This window comes from Kogia breviceps, chromosome 17 (assembly GCF_026419965.1).
Source record: "Kogia breviceps isolate mKogBre1 chromosome 17, mKogBre1 haplotype 1, whole genome shotgun sequence".
NCBI classification, from domain to species: domain Eukaryota; kingdom Metazoa; phylum Chordata; class Mammalia; order Artiodactyla; family Physeteridae; genus Kogia; species Kogia breviceps.
In genome coordinates, this window is record NC_081326.1 from 41,862,671 (window position 1) to 41,889,162 (window position 26,492).

General features: G+C 46.4%; 1 long non-coding RNA gene across 2 annotated transcripts in view; it reads right to left on the reverse strand.

Annotated features, from left to right (window-relative positions):
* The window catches only part of LOC136792890 (uncharacterized), a 73,813-nt gene that overhangs the window by 13,827 nt on the left and 33,494 nt on the right, over positions 1-26,492 (reverse strand). The window contains exons 3-4 of one of the 2 annotated variants that reach the window (XR_010837467.1): positions 18,812-18,926; positions 16,337-16,565 (exon numbers count right to left, since the gene is read on the reverse strand). This is a non-coding gene — a long non-coding RNA (uncharacterized lncRNA). The remainder of the gene's footprint in view (positions 1-16,336; positions 16,566-18,811; positions 18,927-26,492) is intronic. The other variant, XR_010837466.1, reaches the window with a different exon arrangement.

Here is a 26,492-nt window from a genome sequence, read left to right on the forward strand (position 1 = left end):
CAATAATTCCTGTATTAATCAGGCTCTTAAAGATTTGATAAAGAAACCCTCCTAGATAACACCTGGTAAGGAGGTTTACTATAAGGATACATGAGACAGGCATGGCCTCTAATATGGTGTCCCTGAGGACCCCAGGACTTCCAAGTCACGGACATACAACAGAACTCAAGGAGACATGGAGCAATGGGTTGGCACCATTTGGGACGTAGCCTGAGCCTGTGTGACTCCCTTCCATCTGCGTGGTGCACCCTGCAAGGGAGGATCTGATCTGGTCTTTATGTCACCATTCATTATGGAAGGCTCCAACTGGCCAGAAAGTTCCAGCTAGACAGTTTCAAACCAACTTGCCATCAAGGCTGGCTTTCTTCATGTCTGGTGTACCCATGGTTGTCTTGATTTGGGTCCTGGTTCCTACTCCAATTAGTTGGAGCCAGTGTAACAGAGCTAATTTTACTGCAAGCACCTGTTGGAGCCCAGGCAACTCCATGTAGGAGGAGCTTCTTAGAGCTGTTTTCCTATCTTTCTCATCGAAGTGATTAAGCTCTGGCCGCTGAGACTTCTGGGAAGTCTTCAAAGAAGGGAACAGAACTTTCTTCTCTTCATCCACCTGGCAGGAACAACAATATGGAGGCGTTCCTACAGCCATCATTCTAGAACATGAAGATGAGATTTCTAAGGGCAGGCAGAGCAGAGAACTGAAGGGAGAAAACTGCACCAGTGTTGATTTTGTTGAGTTGCTGTGCTGGCCCCAGACTACCTACCTCTTTGTGTGTGAGGGAAATAACCTACTGTTATTTGGGAGCTTCCTGTTATCTGCAATTAAACATTTCCTCATTATTATAAGCCCATACATTCCAGTCTATCAAAATTGACTAATCTGGGGCTCTTTTCTCTAAAGATATCACCAAATGGCTGCCCAACCTGCTAAACTTCTCCACCATAAGGTGGCCATGGCTGGTAACAGTGCTAGATATTATCTATTCCACGAGTGACAGTATTTTAATAGGAATCTTACAGACACTCAATGCCCTTGACCTAAGAAATTACCTTCTGTGGTGGATGCTGGTATTAGCCAATTTTGAGCTAGAATCAAGTGTCTATGTGCTAGGGTGAGGCTGGGATTCTCTCTCTCTCCCCATGTGGTTTCTTCTCTCTGTATGCCTGACTCGTCCTTCTGCAGTACAGCTTTCTTAGTTTTTCCATGCATAAGCAGAAAATGCCTTTAGCAGAGCTTCCAAATTTACATGCATCACTCAGACTAGCTGTTTCTGAACCACAATTCTAAATTTCTGGGACATAGAATCCTGTTAGCTCTGCTTTGGCTAGGTGCACTTCTCTGATCCAATCAACTGGATCTAGGGAGGGCTTGGGCAGTACTGACATGAGAGCAACTGCTTGGGTCACCCCTATGAGTAGGTAGTTTGGGTGTAGCACTCAGAGAAGAGGTACAGGGACTGGGAAGACACCCCAAGAGGGTATTCACTACGAGTCTGACTGCTCCCTATGACCCTACTCCCAGGGCCGTGACCTTGTCAAGGCCAGGGTCCGGAAGGGTTGCTGGCTAGAATCGAGACTGCCGAAGGACCTCCACCATTAGGCAGACATGTTGGATGTAATATCCATCAATGCCAGTCACCAAGTCTTTCCTGCTCTCTGTCTTCTGGGTAAGTAAGGGGGGGGTTCATTTCCTGGCACCCCCTGAGTCTGGATGGCACCATATGACCAGTTCTGGCCAATGAGAGTGGGCATTTAATTATTCATGAAAGGCCTTCCAAGATACCCTTTTCCTCTGCCACGAACACTGACAACATTTCAGATAGTGGTTGTTCCATCAGTTGGATCCTGGAATAACTATTATAATGCAGTGGACCTATGATGGATGAGTAATATAAGCAGAAATAAGTCATTGAGATTTGGGGCTGTTTGTTAGTGCAGCATGCCTACCCTATCACGGCTGATACCATGTGAACTGGGCTGGGATCAGCATCCTTTATGACAAGAGGCATTTGAAGACTCCAACTCATAGCAGCAAGTCTGTTACATAGACCCCTCCTCCCCTCTCCTCTGTTCTGTTTCCCATGAATCTTTTATCCTCACCTCAGAAAGAAAAGTGCTGACGCTAGCAGTGATGCCACCAAAAAATAACGTGGGTGAAAGCTTATTTCTCGCTTGGATGGGGGTGGTGCCCAGGGGTGTGTATACGTGAACCGAGTTTGGGTAGGGGAGTTTGGTGCCCAAACGAGGCTCAAAGAGAGCTCTCCCTTTGCTGGGACTCCGCCTGGTTTTCAGAAGGACAGGGTCCTGGGCAGGGGATGCAACATAACATCAACGACCAGGTAAGGCTTCTGATGTTGGCCCTGCCCTGCAGAAGTCATGAAGGGAGGCTTAGGAGTCTGGAAAGACAAGCTGAAAGGCATGGGTGCTCCAGCGCACATGCAGATCCCAAATGTGGGAATGCGATGTGATGATTTTATGAAATATAAAAGTCAAATGAATTTTTCATGAAGAAGTTATCTTCCCAAGATGCAATAATGGAAAATTCCTTTCAAGAACTGGTGTTTAGACCTCACAAAAATGCGCAGCAAATTGCATTGTGATTTATTTGTCAATGTTTTTATAGGTTAGGCGTTACTTTCTACCCCACAGCTGGAGTCAATTTTTAATATTTAAAAGTGGAAAGAAAGCAAAACCTAAACACATCCAGAGCTGTCTGTTTTAGATTGAGCTTTTCCCAAACAGTGCTGTTTAGAACTGAACCCTGAGCATGGTCGGTCAGCAGCCAGCTGGCACTTACTTCCCTGCAACATAGAATTAAAATATCTGGGACTGGGCAGATTACATATAAGACCTCCTAAATTGTAGTTGGTGGGTCTGGTGTTTATAACTGCTTTCAAATGCGTGTAGCCTGTCTGCCCTTTCGATTGAAGAAGGAAAGAGTCTTTGTGCTTTTTATTCTGGGTTTCCCTTCTTGCTCTGAGCTCAAGGTGCTGTGAACATAATTTTCAAGTCCAGTGGTTTCTGGCCTCCTTTGATGGCTGAGTTAGCAGGGATCCCACAGTTGGTCTCCTTGGTGACTTCCAGCACACCCACCCACTATAGAGAAGCAGCCTGGCTTTTCTAGACTCTGGCTTCCCCAGAGTCTAGTGTGGGAACTACCCAGGGCCCACCTTCCTGGGTCTCCAGGTGAAACCACGATGCTGGCCTTGAAGGTGGGTTCTCATGGCAAGGATTCAAATCACAAAATCAAGCAAGCCTTGAAGCTTAATCCCATTAATCATTCCTTCAGGCCAAGTCTCCAGGCTCAATCAGGGGCCTCATTATATCCAGTGACAAAACGTTCCCAAAGCAAAACTGGCTCTGTGCTCTTGGGAACACCACAGCACAGTGTTGTCAGAAGCACACATTCATACCTCAGTGCATGGCACATCATACTTCATGCTCACTTGCAGCCCCCATTGTTGAAGCCTTTGGGCTGGCACTGGCTGCTGCTAAGGCTGCCATGCGTGTGCTTACCAACAAAGGATTCTGTAACATGCAACATCTGGAGGGAGGAAAAACAACCCTAATTGTGACAGGCACACTCCCTTTGGGTAAGGGTTGATACCCTTCCAATGCAGGGGGTGTTTCTCTTTGTCCTCTCTTTCCTGCTCCCTCCTGATCATTCTATAGCCAAGGCCCACAGGAGGAGTTGACCCATTTCCAAATGTGTGCGTTGGTCCAGCTGGGTCAACCAGTGGAGGGCCCTTGAGGCTGCTGACAACATCCCCCATCAGGCTCTGAGAAACACCAACCACTTCCCAGAGACAAGCTTTGGGTTACAAGGAGCCTCAACAAACCATGGAAATGTCAGATGTGCAAGCATTTGGGGCAGAGCTTCAGCTACCGCAGCCTTTTGCCAGGAACCATGCTCAGTGGTCTTCAGCAGGAACACCAGCATCTAGAGAACCCCTTCAATAAACCCCCAAATCCACAGCTTCAACAAATGAAGGGCTGGAGAAGGACAGTGATTATTCCCCATCACAAAAGGATTTCTTGCCTCACAAAAAGGATTTGACACAGATTTCCTTTTTACATGCACACCCCAGGAACACTCACCATGTGATTCAATTTAATACACAAATTTCCAGGACCACCCCCAACTGTGTAGAGCAAGGTACATACATGGGCAGTTGGGGCTAAGGTGCAGTAGAGCTTCCCGCCAGCAGGGGGAGTGCTTCCCCTGGTTCAGGCGGCTGCCACAGGTCTCTAAAATCATGCTGGAGCTTAAAAGGTGAGGAGTCAGGGCTGAAGCCCACTGTCCAAAAGATCACAGATACCTAGTGGGTTTGTGCTTTATGTTAAGGGCAATGGGGAGCCACTGAAGGATTCTCAGAGACATATGGGGTTGTACTGAATCATCCTGTCATTTTTGCCCAGTGTCTCTGATGTCTTTGGGGAACACGTTTCCAGGAATGGTGTTCTATGCCTTTTCAATCTCCTCTTAATTGAAATACATTACAGTGATGACCCACGAACAAATACTTTTCAGGGACCAAGGGTAGGTTCAAGATTAGGGGTGTTTCTAAGGAAGTGTATAGCTTTGTTTTTGTTGGGGGCTAGGGGAAAGATAGGCAAGGTTTAGGGGAATGGGAGGGAGGTGGAGGAAAGATATACTATCACTTTATGCTCCAGAGGAGCTCCAAGCCTTGAAGCAAGCAGCTTGGCACTGAAAATAGTGTTGTTTGAAAGTTAATGGGCAAGACATTCTGAGAAATGGGTTGTGGAGATAAGCATCAGGAGGAAACTGCCTTGTTTGAAGTTCGCCCACATCCAGGAAACCAAGAAAAGCAAAGCCAACCATTAGCTGGACCGCAGTGGGTACACACACATGCTCATGGAATCCAAACACTGTCCAGAGACAAACATCTCATAGAAGCAAATGAAGAGTGACTTTTTTTGAAAAAAGAACTGGGAAAATGGTATTTCCTTCCTGTGCTGGGGAATGCAGTCATAATATTCTCTGGAAGAGACGTGAGCTCCGGAGGGCAAGGACTAGGCACCATCCCTTTAGTCCCACTGAATATTGATAGTAAAAGCAAATGTCTTGACTTCAGAGAGTTCCAAAAGATGGGGGAACCCAAGGGGAAGTGATGAAAATGAGAAATGAGTGTTCTCTTGAATACTTTACACTGGAATTAGGTCACTGTGATCTCCTTCCAGGAGGACTGCAATGGCTTTCCCACCTCTGATCTTTTTTTTTAAATTTTACTTTATTTTTTTATACAATCTCCCAATTCATCCAGCCACCACAGCCCCCCCTCCACTTTCTCCCCTTGATGTCCATACATTTGTTCTCTATATCTGTGTCTCTATTTCTGCCTTGCAAACCGGTTCATCTGTACCATTTTTCTAGATTCCACAAATATGTGTTAAGAGACGATATTTGTTTTTCTCTTTCTGACTTACTTCACTCTGTATGACAGTCTCTGTGTCCATCCATATCTCTACAAATGACCCAATTTCGTTCCTTGTTATGGCTGAGTAATATTCCATTGTATATATGTACCACATCTTCTTTATCTGTTTGTCTGCCGATGGGCATTTAGGTTGCTTCCATGACCTGGCTATTGTAAACAGTGCTGCAGTGAACATTGTGGTGCATGTCTCTTTTTGAATTATGGTTTTCTCTGGGTATATGCCCAGTAGTGGGATTGCTGGGTCATATGGTAGTTCTATTTTTAATTTTTTAAGGAACCTCCATACTGGTCTCCATAGTGACTCTATCAATTTACATTCCCACCAACAGTGCAAGAGGGTTCCCTTTTCTCCACACCCTCTCCATTGTTTGTTGTTTGTAGATTTTCTGATGATGCCCATTCTAACTGGTGTGAGGTGATACCTCATTGTAGTTTTGATCTGCATTTCTCTAATAATTAGTGAAGTTGAGCAGCTTTCCATGTGCCTCTTGGCCATCTGTATATCTTCTTTGGAGAAATAGTTATTTAGGTCTTCTGCCCATTTTTTGATTGGGTTGTTTGTTTTTTTAATATTGAGCTGCATGAGCTGTTTATATATTTTGGAGATTAATCCTTTGTCCATTGATTCGTTTGCAGATATTTTCTCCCATTCTGAGGGCTGTCTTTTCATCTTATTTATAGTTTCCTTTGCTGTGCAAAAGCTTTTAAGTTTTATTAGGTCCCATTTGTTTATTTTTGTTTTTATTTCCACTTCTCTAGGAGCCACCTCTGACCTTGATTCCCTCCCCAATTTACCCTACACAGTGCTGCCAGGAGGATCTTTCTAAATCTGATCTGCTTAGAATCCTTCAGTGACTCCCAGTGCTCTCAGGATAAAGCTCCAATTCTTTGATATAAGTTACAAGGCCCTCCAGACTCTTGTCTCTGAGGATATCTCCAAATCTCATCTCTTGCCCTTTCTGCTCCGGTCATTCAGAAAATGTTTTCAGTGCCACAAGGACAGGTATGCGGTGCTGGGGACACTGGGATGTAGTTTCTCTTTACATTGACTAGAAGTTGTCTAGACCCACATCTTTGAGGGATCCCCATAGACAGGGACATATGCCCTCTCCTGCTCCCCCTTTGCTCTGCCTCTGGATAGCTGTCACTCTCCCTCTGGATCCTTGTACATACCCAGGGCTTTCTGTTCACCTCCACCTCCCACCACTTCTGTTTTATCCTTTGCTGAATTAGACATCGTTCATTATGGAAGTGTTTCCTGACTCACTGGGATGGGAGAGACACTCCTGTCACCCTGAGCGTATCCCTGTTGTACTTTTCTTTTTCTTTTTTCTTTTTTTTTTTTTTTCGGTACGTGGGCCTCTCACCGCTGTGGCCTCTCCCATTGCGGAGCACAGGCTCCGGACGCGCAGGCGCAGCGGGCATGGCTCACGGGCCCAGCCGCTCCGCGGCACGTGGGATCCTCCCGGACCGGGGCACGAACCCGCGTCCCCTGCATCGGCAGGCGAACTCCCAACCACTGCGCCACCAGGGAAGCCCCCCTGTTGTACTTTTGCACATTGTGTGTAACCACCTGCTGACCTGCCCATTGACCCCTCAAGACTGTGAGCCCCACAGAGGTGGGACATTTTCTCTGCTGTGTCCCCATGTCTAGGCCAATGCCCATTATACTGTAGGAGCTCAAATAATCTTTTCTGAATGAAAATATTCCTTTCCCCCAGACTACTAAAAGACTACCTTGGCATTTGAGTCCAGTTGTTTTCTGATCAAGTAAAATCTATTATTAATGATGCCACAGTTTGGCCTGTGAATAGTACAGATGGATCTGGCTGTTGTGTTTATGCTGTAAAGAATATCTCTCCTTTAACAGCTCTCTCTGCAGGTGATTCCATTACCTTAATATTTTATTATGCAGCCATTTTTCAGGCTATAAGGGCATCATCTCTCTTTAACCGAACACCAGAGTAGAACAGTCAAGGCTAGTGACTCCCGTGGCATTCCAGCAATTAGGAAGCTTTGTTAACAGGCCAGTTGGGCTGAGGCTATGTGATTACATGTTCTCAAGTCTACTTTTATGCAAAATGACATGTAAACAAATGGAGATCAGGGATGGCTAAAACATTTTCCAGGGGTGTCAGAGGGTCACAAAAATAAATGTTCAGTTCACTCTCTTACACCCTCCACATCTATAGGACCCAAGCTCTGCAGAATAGCAGATCACAAGGTCAACACCCGATCTCATCAGTCGGATAATTACTATTGTCAGATTCCTGGAGATGCAGAAACCTGCAGTATGTGTACAACCAGAGCAGGAGATTACACTGCACACCCCCTTCTCAGCCAGAGTGGACGACAGAGAGATTAGGTGTTTCACTCTGAGTGCTCAGAGATGGTCAACACCCTTGGGGGCTGAAGAGCTGCTTACTGGGGGGTCCAAGGCCCATACATCCTGCAGGCCAGGCTCTGCCTCCGGCCCACAGTGCTAGGGACAGGGGCTCTCAAGGTTATTAAGAGGACAGCCAATGAAATGCTTAGAACAGTGCCCAACACAAGGTGAGCATCACAGTAAATGTGAATTATAATTATGAAATTTACAAGAAGGGTGGACAGACTTTAATATCTCTTTGGGTTGCCTTTTAAAAAAGTCAGAAGTGGGGCTTCCCTGGTGGCGCAGTGGTTAAGAATCCACCTGCCAATGCAGGGGACACGGGTTCGAGCCCTGGTCCGGGAAGATCCCACATGCCGCGGAGCAACTAAGCCCGAGCGCCACAACTACTGAGCCTGCGCTCTAGAGCCTCAGAGCCACAAGTACTGAAGCCCGCACGCCTAGAGCCCATGCTCCGCAACAAGAGAAACCACCACAGTGAGAAGCCCGCGCACCGCAATGAAGAGTAGCCCCCCCGCTCGCTGCAACTAGAGAAAGCCCATATGCAGCAATGAAGACCCAACGCAGCCAAAAATAAATAAATAAAGTAAATAAATTTATTTTTTAAAAAAAAGTCAGAAGAGCTCAAAATGAGGCCCTGCTGTGTTGACGGTGAGGAACAAAGCCGCCTGCCTTGTGCAAATGGTGTATATTTCATCAGGACATTGGATGTTTTGATCCCTGGCAGGCTGGCTTTTAGAAGGGACTTAGAAACAAAGCCATTCTGCTGGTCTGATTAGGCTGGCGTGAGCTGTGGAAACAGGCTTCCAGAATGTGGCCCTGTAGTTTCAGGATAAGAGAGCCATGGGTGAGAGCTGTTACTTCTCAGCTCAGGCAGTAGAGGATTTGAACTCAAGCCAGTCCCAAGGGTTTGGTGATCTCAGCTTAGTCCTTGCTGCCAGCGTGAGTCCTCTGTAAACTGGGGCTGACTTTGTGGATGCTGCCCAGCTCCTTGCTGGAGCCACTTAGTTGGATGCCAGGCCGTGACTATCCCTGGGGGGAGGCTTGAGCAAAAGAGTTCTTTCCTACAGGGTGTTTGAAGGTAGATTGACCCAGGAAGAGAGGTACTCAGAAGAGAGCGAAGAAGCGTGGTTTGGAAGGGAGTTCGGAGCCCTTCAACAATCAACAGGCCCCTTCGGGAGAACACTGAAATGAGCAAGGGTAGCTCAGTGGGTGGATGGGAGGAGATGCACAAGAGCCAGGCCTGACAGGACTTGATGGATCAGTAGGGTCGGGGAGACAGAGAACAGGCTCCAAATGTTTTTTGGGGAACAACTGGGTGGCTGGTGGTGCCTCTGTCTGCATAACCCCTTCCCAGGCTGAGCTAGGGTGGCGGTGACAGCTCTGCTGGTCCCTTCTCTATCATCTTACTCATCAAAGCTCCCCTCCCCAGAAGTCAAGACAGACCCACTGGCCTTTAGAGGGTCCAGGGTGATGGGGGCGGGTGCACTTTGGGGCACATTTTCCTGAGGTCAAGCCTGCATCCAAACAGCAAAATCTCTGGGCATCTCCCTGATTCCCCAGGTGGGTTGCTGGGACGATGTCCATCTCTTCCCGGATGTAGGGCAAAGGCTGCTTATACAAAGGAGGGGAGAACCAGATTCTCCTTCCTCTCACAGGGGCTCCTGCAGTGCAGGGCGGTTTTAGAAACTGGGGTAAAGAGACAAAAGAGTGTGGTGCATCCATCTGAATTACGATCACAGAATCACGGCTCAGCCCAGAGCCCGGGGGAGAGGCTACTGTCCTCACCTCCTCCACCACCTCTCTTGGGCGTCTGCTCCCTCTTCACGCACCACAGCAACCGAGGATGCTCTGCAGGTCTAATCTGCAGAAAATCATTTCAGCTCTGAAAAGAGTTAGCTATCTATTTCTAGAAAGCTCCTACATAATCATTATCAGTGGGTCCCCACGCCCCTCACTCACACACACGCACACACTCACTCACACACAGTTTTATTTACAGTCCAGGAAAAGCCCATGCCTTCTGAATATATACTCCACCCTCCCCACAAACCACTGTAAAATCCTAAAAACCTACACATGCTTGTAAATAGATCACCCTTAAATGGAGCAGGATCTCTGAATACCCTGTGAGTCATGCAGCTAAAATGTCCCCTGGGGAGCCCGACTTCGCAGCACGCATTTCTTGTAAAAAACTGAGTTCAGAGCTTTCCGTGGCACCCAGCTCTATGCCAGGAAGAGCCCATCTGTGTTTGGTGGTGAAGCCAGCAGTTGGGAAAACTATGAGGACAAATACTATGCCCTTCACCTGGCGGAAACATCCCCCCAGGAAGTCACTGAGCAGTGAGGAGAGCCAGGCTGGCAGAGTAGAAAGTGCAGCAGACAAGGAATGGAGGTCTGGGTTCCAGCGCAGGCTCTATTCTCACTGAGGTCCCCTAGGGAATATGCCCACCTTCCCTGAACCTTTGTTTCCTTGTCTCTGAAAGAAAGGGGCTGGGCCCGATTAAATTCCACAATCACTGACTGCCAGATATGTACGGTGGGAATGAACATATTTTTAGAAAGCCAAAATTCAGCCCTTGTCCTCAAGGAGCATGCAGTCTTGCAGATGGATAACTGTGGCGCTGCATGGTTAGAATTTGGGGTCCCCAAGGAGGCTAAGAGGCACCACTCCCAGATTTAGGAGGCTGAGTTTTCATCTCCCTGCGGCAAGTGTGCAGGGAGCAGCCTCAGGTTGGGGTGAGTGGAAGTGATGTCGCCACAGAAATGTCACAGCCTGTGTACGTCTTCTCTCCTTCTACTACTGGCTATTGCTAAACTATGGAGACTCTAAATTCACACACCCCACCAGACACTAGAAGACTGCTGTTGGGGACAGGAGAAGAGTATAGCAAGGGCCAGATTTGGCCCTGACCTGAGCTGTCCCCAGCGCTCTTCTGTGTCTCAGTCAAGCCAGGAGAACTTAGCCAAGAAGCCCGAAGCTGAAAGAAATCTTCTTAATGAGCTGGTGGTGTCACACTGTCTGCTGAAGGGCCCCTGGGAGAGGCAGTCAGCCTGGGTTCCTGGAGGTACCTCCAGCCCACCTGGTGACTGGTGAGTGGGACAAGCTCTGTTTCCCATGGGGCCCTAGGCAGCCTCAGGCTGAAGGGAGGTCTTGGCAGTTCTACCTTCAGATGCTGGGTCTCAGGCAAGGTGCTTCTCCCTCCCACTCAACTGCTTTGCATCAACTGCCTGCTTTCTTCCACGTCTGTGCACTCAGCAACCATGGTTGCTTACAAATTCTCACTTGGAAGAAACAGATTGGGGCTTTATGGCCACTGACGACCAACTCTCTGGTCCCACCTTGAAGCCCCTGTCCCCTTCCTTCTACCTCTCACACTGGGACTAGTGAGTTCTACCAGACTCTTTTCCCAGAAGCTCAGTAAAAGCCCAACCCAAGCCCTCGTCCTTTTTCCTCCCTGGTTTCTACTTCCTTAACGTTGACCTCTTCAAAGGCTATGGCCCAGGTCTTTTTTTTCTGATCTTCCAAACTAAACTGTGTGCCTACCACTCACTAACTCCATGCCTGGGATTCTTTTAGCTGTTAGGCTGGGTAGTCACCATGTGCTTTGCAACCTCACTCCGCTCTTCCCTACTCTGAGTCCCTGGGGGACTGCCCCCCAGGGACTACATCTCCCAGAATTCCTTGTAACCGGCTTCCTGTCAGGTTTAGCCAATGGGAGGCACCCAGAAGAGGTTAGAGGTTGAGAGGAGAGGGTGGTCAAGGTATTTCTTCTCACCTCTTCACCCTCCCCTCTCCGCTTTAGTGCTGTCTCTGGCTTTCCCTGACTTAGCTTCCATCAGGCGGCCTCTCCTCTGTCGTTTCAGTTTTCCCTGGCCCTAAGTTATACTGTACCTTCTCCTCTTCCCCTTGCCTTAGGGTGGTAATGGCTTCTCACTGCCACTGATCCCTGGGTGTGCCCATAGCACTGCCCACCTGTCTGTAAAAGTCTCTTAACCTCCTGGGGGTGAATTCCGTTTCCTGTTGTGACCATGCTGATGCAATAGTCTTCTAGTTGTTCACTGTTGTGGCCTCTCCCGTTGCGGAGCACAAGCTCCGGACGCGCAGGGTCAGCGGCCATGGCTCACGGGCCCAGCCGCTCCGCGGCATGTGGGATCTTCCCGGACCGGGGCACGAACCCGTGTCCCCTGCATCGGTAGGCGGACTCTCAACCACTGCGCCACCAGGGAAGCCCAGTCCTCTAGTTTTTATTTCAGAGTTTGACTCTCTGCTCTTTTAAAATTATATAAATTTTCCACGAAGATCACTAAAGTGAATGCTTTGCTTTTAATATTACGTCTACCAGATGTCCTAGAAGAACTCTAGACAGGTTAACTTCCTTGATAAAGCCATGAGCCATGGGAAGAAAAGACACTTGCTCAGAGACAAGATAAAAAGGTCCCCCAAGAACAGCAAGAAGTGTCTCCCATGATTGATGGGACTGCTGGCTCTTACTCCTTGATGAAAAGAAGTCGGGTGGTGGGGGGAGCCAGGCCCTGGAAGATGAGAGTGAGGCAGAGTGATCCCAGATCTGCTTACTTTTAAGGAAAAAAAAAACAAACCTGAAAGAATCCATGTGCCTGCCACCCGAAACGAACAAATGCTTACTTTTAAATCTTTACTTCAGATCTTTTAAAAATGAAATAAAATATTACGGAGTTAAATACCCATGTTCTTGTACCAGATCTTTTCCCCTCCCTCCTTTACTGAAGCAACCACTATAATGAATTCCATGTGTCCCGCAGTCCTTGTCTTTATATTTTCACTATACATTCATGTATTGATAAACAATATATAACATTATTCCATGTTTTTAAACTTGTGTGAGAAATGGTATCTCCTATACATAAGATTCTGCAACTTGCTTTTATCACTCAACGTTGTGTTGTCTAGATCTGGCTCCATTGTCACATATAGATCGGATCTGTGTATTCTGGTTGCTGTATAGTATTCCACCATATGGATGCTCCACAGTTTATTCATTTTATCCATATCTCACTGGTGGGCATTTTGTGGTTTTTAAGTTTTTTGGTTTCTATAAGCAGTGTTTATAAAACATGTACAAAATTTTCTCTAGGATACATCTTGGAAGTGGAGTGCTCAGTCGTTGGGTATGTATATTTGCAATTTTATTAGAGTTTGCCAGAACAGTTCTCCAAAATTATTTTACCTACCTGCTGAATTCCTGTTTCCCTGAATTTTCACCACTACTTTGTATTGTCATAATTTTCCATTTTTACCAGGTGAAATTGAATTTCCTTGTTTAAGTTGAATACCCCTATTTACTGGTGAGGCCCAGACACCTTTTCATATATTTATTGGATATTTAGATTATGGGATTTCTTCTGTAAATTAGTGATTTATAGTCTTTACTCATATTTTAGCTGGGCTTTTTGCCCCTTTTAAAAATTGACTTAAAGAATTTCTTTATACATTTCAAATATTAGTCCTTCCTTATGACTTGCCTTTATTTTTTCAGAAGTTTTAAATTTTGACATTTTCCTTTTTGATTTCTGATTTTCATGTCTTATAAAATAAATCCTTCCATATCTCCATGTCATAAAAACATTCTCACAAGCATTTGGGTCTTTAAGTCATTTGGAGTTTATTTTAGGGTGTGGTGTGACATAGGGATCTAATGTAATTTTTTTCTAAAAAGGAAGCCGGTTGTCCTAACATATTTATTAAATGGCTCATAATTTCTCCACTAATTTATAATGCTTCTTCTATCATAAAGTCCAATTTATGTTGAATCTATTTCTGGGCCTTCTATTCTGTTTTTTTGTTGTTGTTGTTTTTGTTGGCCGTGACACATGGCACGTGGGATCCTAGTTCCCCAACCAGGGATCAAACCTGAGCCCCCTGCAGTGGAAGTGGGAAGTCTTAACCACTGGACTGCCAGGGAATTCCCCTCCTATGTCCCCTTCTATTCTGTTTTAGTGATAGATTAGTCTATCCCTGCCCCCCATTCACTCCAGTTGAAAATGATAGCTAAACCACATAGCCTCGTATCTTCACTGTTCTCCAACGTCTCCCCCCTCAGTTTTGCCCTGCACTCATCACTAGACCCATCTTTCCAAGAGTCATTATCACCTAACTTACTGAGTGCCTACTGTGTGCGAGGCAGTGTGCTACACATGCATTATTCATTTATTCCTCACAGCTCTATAAGGCAATCCCTGTTCTGCCAATCAGGACACTGAGGCTTGCCCAAGAGTAACTCGCCCATGTCACACAGCCAGTAAAGGAAAAACCCCAGATGTATTTGTCCATTTGTTCCCAGAGTATTGATGGCACTCCCATTTCCATTTCTAGCCTTCAAGATTTCCACCATCTGGTCCCCATCTGATCTCAGAATCCTTCCATCGGTAAAAATCAGGATATTAATCCTCCCTTGCAAGGTTTTCGTAAGGATTGTGTGAGATTATAAACGTGAAAGCACTTGACAGTGCCTAGCACATAATAGGTACTCAATAAACATTAGCTAAATTTGAATAGGAAGTAGGCAGCAGTTGTCAAAGGGAAAGAAAGAAAGAAAGAAAGAAAAAGAAAGAAAGAAAGAAAGAAAGAAAGAAAGAAAGAAAGAAAGAAAGAAAGAAAGAAAGAAAGAAAGAAAGAAAGAAAGAAAGAAAGAAAGAAAGAAAGAAAGAAAAGAAAGAAAGGGGGAAGGGAAGGAAAGGAAGGAAGGAAGTTTACCCCAGCCCACTTATCTCTGCTTCAGAATCCCAGTGGGAAGTGGGGAAGAGTCAGTAGGAAGAGAAGTCATCTTTGGACAGCTACCTCTTCCACTCTGCTTCCTCTGGTTAAGGGCTCCCCAGGAACAACAGGAAGACTGACAAGGGGAAGCTGACAAGGATGGGAAACCCTTAGGTATCTTATTTATTCCTGATGAACCTCTGAAGGCTGAGGGTCAACAGCTGTTCTGTATCTCTGGACTTAAACAGCAAGTTTGACCATTGAATGGCCATCGGGACCCAGATTTCACATCTCCAGGCACGCAGAGCTGGAGGGGCAATCTGCCTTCCTCTCTGGGCTGCCTGGGCTCACACTATGGGCAACCATCCCTTTAGTGACTCCCATGGCAATAAGGCAACTATAGGCCTCCCGCAGAGGAAGCAGGTGAAACAAGATAGCCTTTCTCTGGCTAATGGGAACCACATTGGCATAGGAAGCTGATTGACTTGAAAAATCCAGTGCTAGCACACAGGCTCCCTTTAATGCTGGGGGATTACGGTCATTTGCAATTTTCTTGCTAATTGAAGTTTTGGTAGGAAAAGCAAAACACATATATACAAATGTATGGTGTGCTTCCACGCTGATTCTATCTCAGAAGCAGAGGTGTACACTCTGGTTACCGACTTTCTTTGACTCCACCACTCACATCTGCACTGTCATTGGCAGCTCCAGCCACGGCCCCAGGACACTCTGCAGGGGTCAGAATAACAAGAAAACAACAGTGGGAGAGGACAGTGCCCTCTCTCCCTTGTTTAACTTGGAAATCCTGCTTGAGTCTTAGGAGAAGCTATATGTTGGGTGCTAAAACTACATCAGGTTACTGAATGAGAAACCCAAAAGGGCTACAGCCTATTTTCCTTTGCTGGTGGTCTGGCTTGCAGTGTTGAGGCAGCTGCTCACCGCCATGGGGTTCCTTCGAACATGAGTGATTCAGAAGGGCAGGACTTTTCCTTAAACAGTCCCTATTGTTCCCCCAAACCAAGTGGGGACCCTGGGTCCCCAGAACCTTTCTAGATGGTTGTGAGGAAAGAGGAACACTCAAGCTGTGTTTAAAATTACAGAGGTTAGGGCTTCCCTGGTGGTGCAGTGGTTAAGAACCCTCCTGCGAATGCTGGGGACACTGGTTTGAGTCCTGGTCGGGGAAGATCCCACATGCCATGGAGCAACTAAGCCCGTGCACCACAACTGCTGAGTCTGCGCTCTAGAGCCTGTGAGCCACAACTACTGAGCTCGTGTGCCACAACTACTGAAGCCTGTGCACCTAGAGCCCGTGCTCCACAACAAGAGAAGTTACCGCAATGAGAAGCCCACACACCACAACGAAGAGTAGCCCCAGCTCGCCACAACTAGAGAAACCCTTCACGCAGCAACAGACCCAATGCAACCAAAAATAAATAAATAATTAATTAACTGAAAAAAAATATATATATATATAAAATTACAGAGGTTTGAAGGATAAGCTTCCCACTATAGGGAGACAAAGTGACCCCATTCCTTGTTATGCTAACATGACAGCACATGGGTTCCCACCCTGTACCTGCTGTCACACTGCCCCAACCCCCAAACATGTGCAGTGCTCATGTGCCCACCACACTTCTATGGTCATGTCCAGAGCCAGGCCAGTTCCATGCAGCGGCAAATCCATCTCTTCTACATTCATAAAAGCACATCAGAACACAAATGAGCTCCAGTAATGTATTAGAAAAAGAGTTCACTCACCAAGATCATTCTTGATTGTAACATACATTTTGATGCATGTCAGTACTCATGGTACCATCACGGAGGCAGGAGATCAGATTTCCAGTCCTGGTCCTGGCGCTATCAGTGACCTTGTGTAGGGTACCTCTCTGAACGCTGGTTTCCTCCTCTGTGAAAATGTGAGGTTGGACATCTGAGGGCATTGGCAGCACTGCCTTTCTCGAGGTCAAACTCGTGTGCTTTGTGGTCTCTGGAAATCAGGACATACCAGACATTTCAGGCCTCTGACCATTGTTTCTGGGCCCTGTAACCTTTCCCCCAGGGAAGTTTCTGTTTATTTCCTGCCCCCTTGACTACCAAACATTCTCCTGGTCTCCATCCCTTCCTCCTAAAATTGTGCCCTCAGGAAAGGATGTGATAATTGTATGCACACTGAGTATCATTTTCTAATGGAGGAGGAGGAGTTGCCTTTAAAGAGAAGAATGGAGCTTTGAACCAAAGGAATGAAGCCCTCCTTGTGCAATTTTAGGTGGAGAGTTGAAGGGGAGATGTTTGGAGTGAGGACCCAGGCTACACAGAGGCTTATTCTATTGCGGATGCCTGAAATTTCAGCATTAGCTAGTGAGTCACTGCATAGAGATGGGTTGAAGCCCCACCCCAGATTTGGTTCAGATGTCAAGACCAACGGCACCACACATACACCAAGAGGGTATTAAAAAGGTTATTACTCACATAATAAGTCTTTCTAGGGAGAGCAGGTCAGGTTCCCAAGAAGATCTGAGAATGGCTGGGGATTTTCTGGTGGTTTGGGGATGGGGCAGTGGGGAAGGCTCCAGCCTGCTGGCAAGGGCTTGGATGGCTGCAACTTCCTGCTGGTGCTAAAGGAAGGTGTTCCTGGGCATTCTTATCAGCTTTCCCAGATGTGGGGTGGAAGGGGAAAGAGAGTGATGGGGCTTGAAAGCTGTCCGCAGTCAAAAATCAAAACTGGGGTTTTGGGCTTCCCTGGTGGCACAGTGGTTGAGAGTCCACCTGCCGATGCGGGGGACGCGGGTTCGTGCCCCGGTCCGGGAGGATCCCACGTGCCGCGGAGCGGCTGGGCCCGTGAGCCATGCCTGCTGAGCCTGCGTGTCCGGAGCCTGTGCTTCGCAACGGGAGAGGCCACAACAGTGAGAGGCCCGCGTACCACAAGAAAAAAAAAAAAAAAAACCCCAAAAACCCTGGGGTTTTGATTTTTTTATAAGCGAGGGAGGAGCCGTAGAGCCTGTTTGTTTCCATGGCCTATCAAGAGCCCCCTAACTAGGAACCCTCACAAGTCTTCAGTGTTGGGCAAGAGCTGAAATGACTTCAGCTTTCTCAGGTTAGTGGACCAGGAACTTTCATTCTTTTAAGAACTAGGGAAACCTGTTAAAATATTTTCTGAGTCCACAGACCTCCTGTCCTGCAGTGTAGTGTGTGTGTGTGTGTGTGTGTGTGTGTGTGTGTGTGTGTGTGTGTGTGTGTGTGTGTGTGTGTGTGTGTCTTTAAAGAACACTGACTTTAACACTGACCCCAAGCTTCAGAGTCTTCTATAATGAAATGACTGAGCCTCTTTATCAGAACTGGTTCATTTCGTGATAGAGAAATTGAACTATACTAAAGAGAACAAGATGGGGACTCCCCTGGTGGCGCGGGGGTTGAGAATCCGCCTGCCAGTGCAGGGGACACGGGTTCGAGCCCTGGTCCGGGAAGATCCCACATGCCGCGGAGCAGCTAAGCCCGTGCGCCACGACTACTGAGCCTGCGCTCTAGAGCCCATGAGCCACAAGTACTGAAATCCGCGCACCTAGAGCCCATGCTCCGCAGCAAGAGAAGCCACCGCAATGAGAAGCTCGAGCACCACGACGAATAGCCCCCACTCTCCACAAGTAGAGAAAGCCCGCGCGCAGCAACGAGATCCAACGCAGCCCCCAAATAATTAATTAATTAAATTTTTAGAGGATGGCAGCTCTCAAGGTAAAGTTGATCCTCTCACGGCTACTCATCAAACACATATCATCCAGCGTAAGAGTAGGAATAAAACCAAAAAGACACACCAGAATATGAACTCAAATGTGCGTCGTCCTTCCAAGCTGGTCTTGAGGGGCCTCGCAGCATACAGAAATCTGGCACTGCCTCTGTTGTTCTTGGAACCAGCTCCCCTTTGGGCAAGGCTTTAGGCAAAATATAACCTTGTTCCCTTAGAGCCAGAGTTTTAAAATTGTAGGTGGTAACTAACCATCAGGAGACAAGGTCTTTGGGTTCAGTCAGGTCAGTTCAAATCCCAGATGCATGACCTTAGATTGTTTTCTTCCTATCTGAGCCTTGGTTTCCTCACCTGCTACATGGGATGTTAAGACTGTACAGAATGTTGTAAAAATTGGGGATGTTATAGGTGAAGGACCTTGCAAAGAGTAAGCACTTCATACGTTCTTATTTTCACTTGGCTGTGTGTTCCTACAGGACAAGAATTGATCTTACCATTTGTTGTATCCGAGGACCCAGAACAAAACCAGGTATTTCCTAGATGTTCAATAAACTGAATTGGACTGGTGACGTGATAACTGGTATATATATATCCTTCTGATCCCATCTGCTAAAGACAGGGAAGGGCAGGAAATGAACGTATCATTGAACATTTACTGTGTATACTTACATCTACTTTCATGTACATAATACAATTGCATCCTCAGAACAACTCCAAGTAAGTACTGATGGTCCCATTTTGACAGATTGGAGAAAAGTGAGGCTCCTCCTAAGGTTACACAGCCAGTGAGAAACGGAGCCGGGCTTTCCCTTGGAAGCCCACATTCTTTCTGTTCTTTCTGGAGCAACAAGAGGCAGTGAGGGAGCACCAGGCAGGAATGTTGAGCTGATATTTTCTTCAAATGTTCAACTTTCCTCAACAAAACCACTTCCCAGATGTTTCCAGGACCGGGCAAGTCTTCAGTCAAAAAGAGAGGGATGGGCTTCCCTGGTGGTGCAGTGGTTAAGCATCCGCCTGCCAATGCAGGGGGGCATGGGTTCGAGCCCTGGTCCCAGAAGACTCCACATGCCACGGAGCAACTAAGCCCATGTGCCACAACTACTGAGCCTGCATGCTACAACTACTGAAGCCTAAACGCCTAGAGCCAGTGCTCCATAACAAGAGAAGCCACCGCAGTGAGTAGTCCGCGCACTGCAATGAAGAGTAGCCCCCGCTCGTCGCAACTAGAGAAAGCCTGCATGCAGCAACAAAGACCCAACACAGCCAAAAATAAATAAATTAATTAATTAAAAAGTTTTTTTCTAAAAAAAAATCCCCTATATTGGACACTTAGGTTATTTTCAATGCCCTGATAAATAACCCTTGCTCTATGTCCTGCTAAAGAATTCCTTGGGGCTTCCCTGGTGGCGCAGTGGTTAGAAGTCCGCCTTCCGACGCAGGGGACGTGGGTTCGTGCCCCGGTCCTGGAGGATCCCACATGCCGCGGAGCGGCTGGGCCCGTGAGCCATGGCCTCTGAGCTTGTGTGTCCGGAGCCTGTGCTCCACGATAGGAGAGGCCACAACAGTGAGAGGCCTGCGCATGGCAAAAAAAAAAGGAAAAAAGAATTCCTGCTAACATTTTTGCTCACATTTCCTATTATTACCTTAAAATAGATGTCATTTCAAGTAATGTCATTACTGAGTCAAAGAGTTTGCACACTTTTAAAGCTTTTTATTCAATCTGATGTCCAGAAAAATTATATCTATTTACTCTTAGACATGAATGAAATTGTTTGTTTCCTCGGACCCTTACTAGTATCAGGAATTGTAAATTTTTTTTTTAAAGTCATAGTTTGATACATAAAAAATTTGCACTCCTTTGATTGTTGGTAAAGTTGGGTACACTTTCTTTTTTTTTTTAAATTAATTAAATTATTCATTACTGAGCACAGGCTCAGTAGTTGTGGCTCACAGGCTTAGTTGCTCGTGACATGTGGGATCTTCCGGACCAGGGCTCACACCTGTGTCCCCTGCATTGGCAGGCGGATTCTTAACCACTGCAACACCAGGGAAGTCCCAACTTGGGTACACTTTCATGGGATTCCTGGTCTTTTGCATTTCTTTATTGTGAATTACCTGCCTGTTCATTTTCCCATTGGATATTCTTCACTTTTTTCTTGTAGATTTATAAAAACACACATACGACAAGGAAATCAATCTTTTGTCTAACGACAAGGAAATCAATCTTTTGTCTATCGTATCAGTTGCAAATACTTCCCTCAGGCTGTTGTCTATGTTTTTAATTTTACTATCTTTTTTGGCCCACATTTCTACCCCAGGGGCCCGGAGAACTGTTATTTCTGGCCTCTGTCTGGGCTCCTGCCACTTCTCCAACCCCATTTGTGGGTCTGCTTCACTGATCACTTCATTACTAGCTCTGGGTTGTTTTCCTTTCCATATCAGTCATGTGCAGGCACTTGGGCTAGGTGCTAAAGCAGATTATTTCCAGTTTACAATGTCTCCTGTGAGGCTAAGGAGAAAAACACCTGGTGGGAAACCATAGGTGTGAGAACCAGTATTTCATGAATTCATCCTATGTGCCAGGTTCTGTGATGGGCATTTTGTCTTCTCTTCCCCACTGAACCCTCTGACAACATTTGAGGTAGGTATTTGTGATAGTGAATTTTATGTCCACTTGATTGGCTAAACATTATTTCTAGGTGTGTCCGAGGACGCTTCTGGATGAAATGACCATTCGAATCAGTAGACTAAGTGAAGCACATTGCTCTCCACAATATGGGTGGCCTCATCTAATGCAATGAAGGCCTGAATAGAATCAAAAGCTGAGTAAGAAAGAACTCTCTCTCTGCTGAATTGTCTTTGAACTGGGACATTGGTCTTCTTCTCCTGTCTTTAGATGTGGACTCAGATTGGAACTAACACCATTGACTTTCTTGGTTCTCAGGCCTTTGGATTTTGATGGGAACTATCCTATTATCTTCCTGCGTCTAGATTTCTCAGCCTCCATAATCACATAAACCAATTCCTTACAACAAATCTCTTTATTTATTTATGTATTTGTGAATATATGTGAAACTTATATGTATACAAAACGTATATATGTATATATACAGCCTATTGATTCTGGTTCTCTGGAGAACCTTGACTAGTTGCCTCCATGTTACAGATGAGGATATGGAGGCTCAAAGAGTTTTAGTCACTTGACCTAAAGTCACCCAGCTGGCAAGTGGCGAAATGGAGTCCTTGTCTGTTTAGTGCCAAGGGCCATGCTTCCTGTGCTTCACATGGGTTCTGGGGATGGTGCACTTCAGCAGGGCAGGGACCAGGGGAAGTGAGTGAGTTGAGTCATGTAGGTGCAGGATCAGATCTTGCCTTCATTTAAAAGTTTTCATGGATTTTTTTGCATTAATTTTTTATTTAAAAATATATTGCACTAAAACATTATCTATCTTCAGTGTTGAATTTTTTGCCCCCTGTTTTAAATTCTGTACCCAAGTGAGTGCCTCACTTACCTTAGCCTAAAGGGTAAGGCCCTCCATCCTTTCAAAGAAATAAAGGTGGGGACCTGGGGAGGGGTGAGGTTGGTGAACTGAGTGCAAACTGGGGTCAGGAGACCTGGGTTTGGACATACTTCCCAACGGTGACTCTGTGTGGCTCTAAGCAGCACACACTTGACCTTCTGTGCCTCTTGGCATGTCAGGAGCAGATCTGCCTCTCCTGCCCTGGAAGCGGGGCTGGAAAATGAACGTGGCGCTTAACATGCCTGTGCCAAACAAGAACGAGGTTCTGCTTAATGCACATGATTTTGATGTTTGGTAACGATCAGCGTTTGAAATAATCACGGTCTACATATCTTTTTGTTCAAAAGGCACACTTCCTTCCCAGCCCCGGCTCCCACAGGGCGGAGGAGGTCAGACAAGATGTTCCCAGGCCCCAAGTGATGGGAGAAAAAGGCCTCTCCAGCCCAGGAACAGGCCTTCCCAGGAGTGGACTGTGTTTCTAGGATGGGAAGGAGAGGGGTCTGGGCTGGGGACCGAGGGGAGCCTCTTTTCAGCTCTCTGAGCGGAGACACCAGCCCAGGCAGCTTGTGAGGTGGGGTCTGCCCAGCTTGCCCAGGGCTCCCACATTCCCCATCCACATTCTAACCATTCTCCCCTCCGAGAAACATTCCCACTCCCTCTGTCTGGAAGGTCGCCTGACAGCAAATCACATTCCCGCCCACTTTGTCCATACCAGCGGCCACATGACTGAGGGGAAATGGCAGGAAACTCAGCTCCTGAAACAGGGCCCAACTGATAGGGCCCAGTTCCTGGAATTGCAGCCGAGAGGCGGCTCGCAGGGTGCAGGCCAGCCTTCCCAGGGCTTGGGCTCCGTCCTGAATGGCGGGGCTTCAAAGTTCACACAGGCCCCAGCTGGGCTGCTGCTTCCCACAGAAGACAAAGAAATCCTGGCCCCAAGGCCCCCTCCTCAGCCAGGAAGCCTTCCCTGCCCCACAGCCTGAGGGCCTCTCCTGCTCTGAACCTCCCTGGCATGGCCCTCCCCTCCCTCAGGGTACCATCTACCTTGGACCACACGGCTTGGGCTCTCACTTGCCTTGAGGGGCAGCAACTGGTCAGCAGAGGAGGTGTTTCACTCATGCCTAAGGGTCATAGCTGCCCTTTGCTAAGCGATTTCTACACATGTGTTATTTGCTCCTCACCTTGAGAGGTAGGCACAGGTACTAATATTAGTACCCCTTCTGCAGATGGGGAGACTGAGGCTTCAGGGGGTAAAGTAACATCCCCAAGGTCACTGGTAGGTGGCTGAGTTAAGAATTGAGCCTGTTCATTGTCAAAGCTGGTGCATTGAATCAAGAAGCCAGGAAGGGCCACAGGAGTCAGACCAGAAGGATATGTGTGAGATAAGGAGAAGGCAGGATCTATCATAAGATAGGAGGTGCGCGTCTGTCTGAGGGAGCAGGCACTTTGCCCCTCCAGCTGACTCTGCCAGGTAGGAATGCAGGCCCACTGCAGCCAAATGGAATTTTCTGGAAGAACTTGAAATCCACACTTTTAGGTGAAATGTTCTGATTTTTAAATTTTGGAAACTAGTTAAAAATAAAAGCAAAACAAACAAACAAACAACAACAGTATGCTGGCTAAACAGTAGAAGTCTTTGGGTCAGATACGGCCACTGAGCTAGCAGTTTGCAACTTCTGTTCCATGCAGTTGCGCACACTGTGCTCTGAGCATCTTAGGTGTGCAGGGAATGTTTGTTTCATTAAATGGAAAGGAAGCCAGCCCCAATTCTGGGGACAGTCGTATCCGCAGGGGAAAAAAAGGTATAATCTCAAATATTCCTAAGGATGCATAACTTTAAATGACACAGCTCTGGTGTTGCCTGCTGGGGCAGCAGATAGACAGTCAGATTCACATATAGACCAAGCATCCCAAGACTCAGCCCTGGGACCTCAGCTACTCTTTCTCTCTTTGCTTTGTCTTCTAGAAAGCAGGGATCTCAGCTCCTCTCAGGGATTTGACTGTCACCTCTACATCTCACCCAAGCCTAAAGCCAAGTTCACTATCTTTCTCCCAGAATCAGCATAAGCCCCCCCCTCCAGCTGGCCTCATTTCAGTCACTTGCACCATCATTCTCCTACTTGGGCAGCTCCAAATCCCAGTCTCGTTCTTGACTCCTTTCTCCCTACCCTTCTTCATCAATCAGCCCCAAACCCTCAGCCAATATCTCATTCCACTTCTCATCATGTCATACCTGGCCATTGCTGAATGCTCTGAACTAATGTAACAAGGATAATATTTGGAGATAGTAACTAAGGCCCCCCTACCCCTGCCATTCCTTTTTTTAACCCCTATGGCCCTCCCCCATTCAATCTAGACTGTGGGACATCCATCCATTGCTTCAAGAGACGGTTGTTAGAACTTAATAAAACAGTCAAGTTCTTGGCTTTTGCATTTCAAAAGCTGGTGGTAAGGCTTGAGGGCCAGGACCCCAGTCAGAGAAAATTCCCTCTTCTCCGGAAGATCAATATTCCTTCTGTTTGGCATTGGGGAAGGTGTGGAAGGGGAGAAACTGGTGGGTTTTGAGAAGAAACCCTGTGCCTTCATTCCACACCCAACTGGAGCCCTCGATAGATTGGGGAGGCATTTCAGAGGAGAAGAAACATATGTCTCATTTTCCAGGAAGGAACCCAGCACTGCCCAGGTGCAGAGGAATAGAAATGGCTACTTAGGGTGTCTGGAAGATAAGACCTCAGTTGTCCTTCCAGAGTTTCCTGTGGCCTCCAGGAGGTATGGGAGAACAGTCAGATGTCCTTAGGGTCCTGAGAGAGAAATGAAAAGAGCTAAGGGCCAACCAAAAAAAAGGGCACTCTAGATGAAAGTGAAAGAGGCCATACCCTGCTGCAAAATCCTTGGCTGGTGACTGAGGACCTGCCAGGAAAGGGGTGTCTCAGCAGGTGACCAGGTAGGCAAATGAGGATCAAGAACTTGACTGTCCTTCCCAGAGCCCCAGCCCACCATTGTAGCTCTGACCTAAGACCTTGGAAATCAGACATAATCTCAAGGGTGAGGGAACACGGCAAATCTGAATTGACAATTTGTTAAATCTATGCCTCTCTTTGGAAGAGGAATTGTAGAACCATAAAGTTGTCTTCCTTACAACTCGATCTTGTGTCCTGAAATTCCTACGTGCTCCTTGCCTCTGTTCTCTCCATATTCCAAACTATTCCGTATTCTGAAACTAGATCAATCTTCCTAAAACACTACTTCATACTTTTATGGATTCAAAGAGTAATTACTGAACAGCTACAGTCAGCTAGGAGCTGCTTTAGGGGATTAAAAACCTTAAATGTAGTGTAATAAGAAATATGCAAATAACATTACACTGAGATGCCATTTTTCAAGCAAAAATCCAAAAGTTTGACAACATACTCTAGGGAGGCTGTGAAGAAGTAAGCACTCAATACATTGCAATTGGAAATGCAAAATGGTACAACCCCTATGGAGGGGAATTTGTCAATACCTCGCAAAATTACATATGTATTTGTCCTTTGAACAACTTATTCCAGTTGTAAGAATCTGTACAAAAGAAACATTGGCAGAAGTAAAGGGATGTTTGCACAAGACTATTAATTGCAGCACTATTTATATTAGCAAAGAATTGGAAGCAACCCAAATGCCTATCAATAGGGAAAGGGGTTAAGTAAGTTATGGAGTTTATTTTTATTAGAATACACAATAGATTACCAAGCAGTGAAAAATATTTCTACACTCTACTGTGGAGTGACCTCCAGAACATACTATTAAATGGAAAAGAAAAGGTGCAGATTACTACATACATATAGTATGTTACCATTTATCTGAGAAAGGGGAGGTTATCTGATTATATATACACATAACATATATTTTTTAAATGCAAATTAACAGAAACTAATAATAGTTACTTATAGATGAGGGAGCAATAAAATGGAGGAGACAGGTATGAAAGAAAGACTTCTCTGAATGTACCTGTTTTATAGATTTTTTTACCTTGCAACAATGGAAATACTTTACATAATTGTGAAACGAAATTAAGTAGAGGGCTTCCCTGGTGGTGCAGTGGTTGAGAGTCCGCCTGCCGATGCAGGGGACACGGGTTCGTGCCCCGGTCCGGGAAGATCCCACATGCCGCGGAACAGCTAGGCCCGTGAGCCATGGCCGCTGAGCCTGTGCGTCCGGAGCCTGTGCTCTGCAACGGGAGAGGCCACAACAGTGAGAGGCCCGCGTACAAAAAAAAAAAAAAAAAAAAAAAATTAAGTAGAAAAATGCAATCCTTAAAAATGGAAAGTAAATAAAACAGTTAAGCCTGTGTATCAGTTTGGTGGCTTAATCACATAAGGAAAAATTATTTCAAATGACTTTAAAACTCAGTAATTTGATTATACAATTCTAGTGAGTATAGCCTAAGGATTAAAAAAAAAAAAAAAAACCCTGACTAGAAATATCAAGCTGTTTTTTAAAAAAAATAAATTTATTTATTTATTGGCTGCATTGGGTCTTCGTTGCCGTGTGCGGGATTTCTCTAGTTGCAGCGAGCTGGGGCTATTCTTTGTTGCAGTGCGCAGCTTCTCATCACGGTGGCTTCCCTTTGTTGTGGAGCACGGGGTCTAGGCACGCGGGCTCAGTAGTTGTGGCGCAC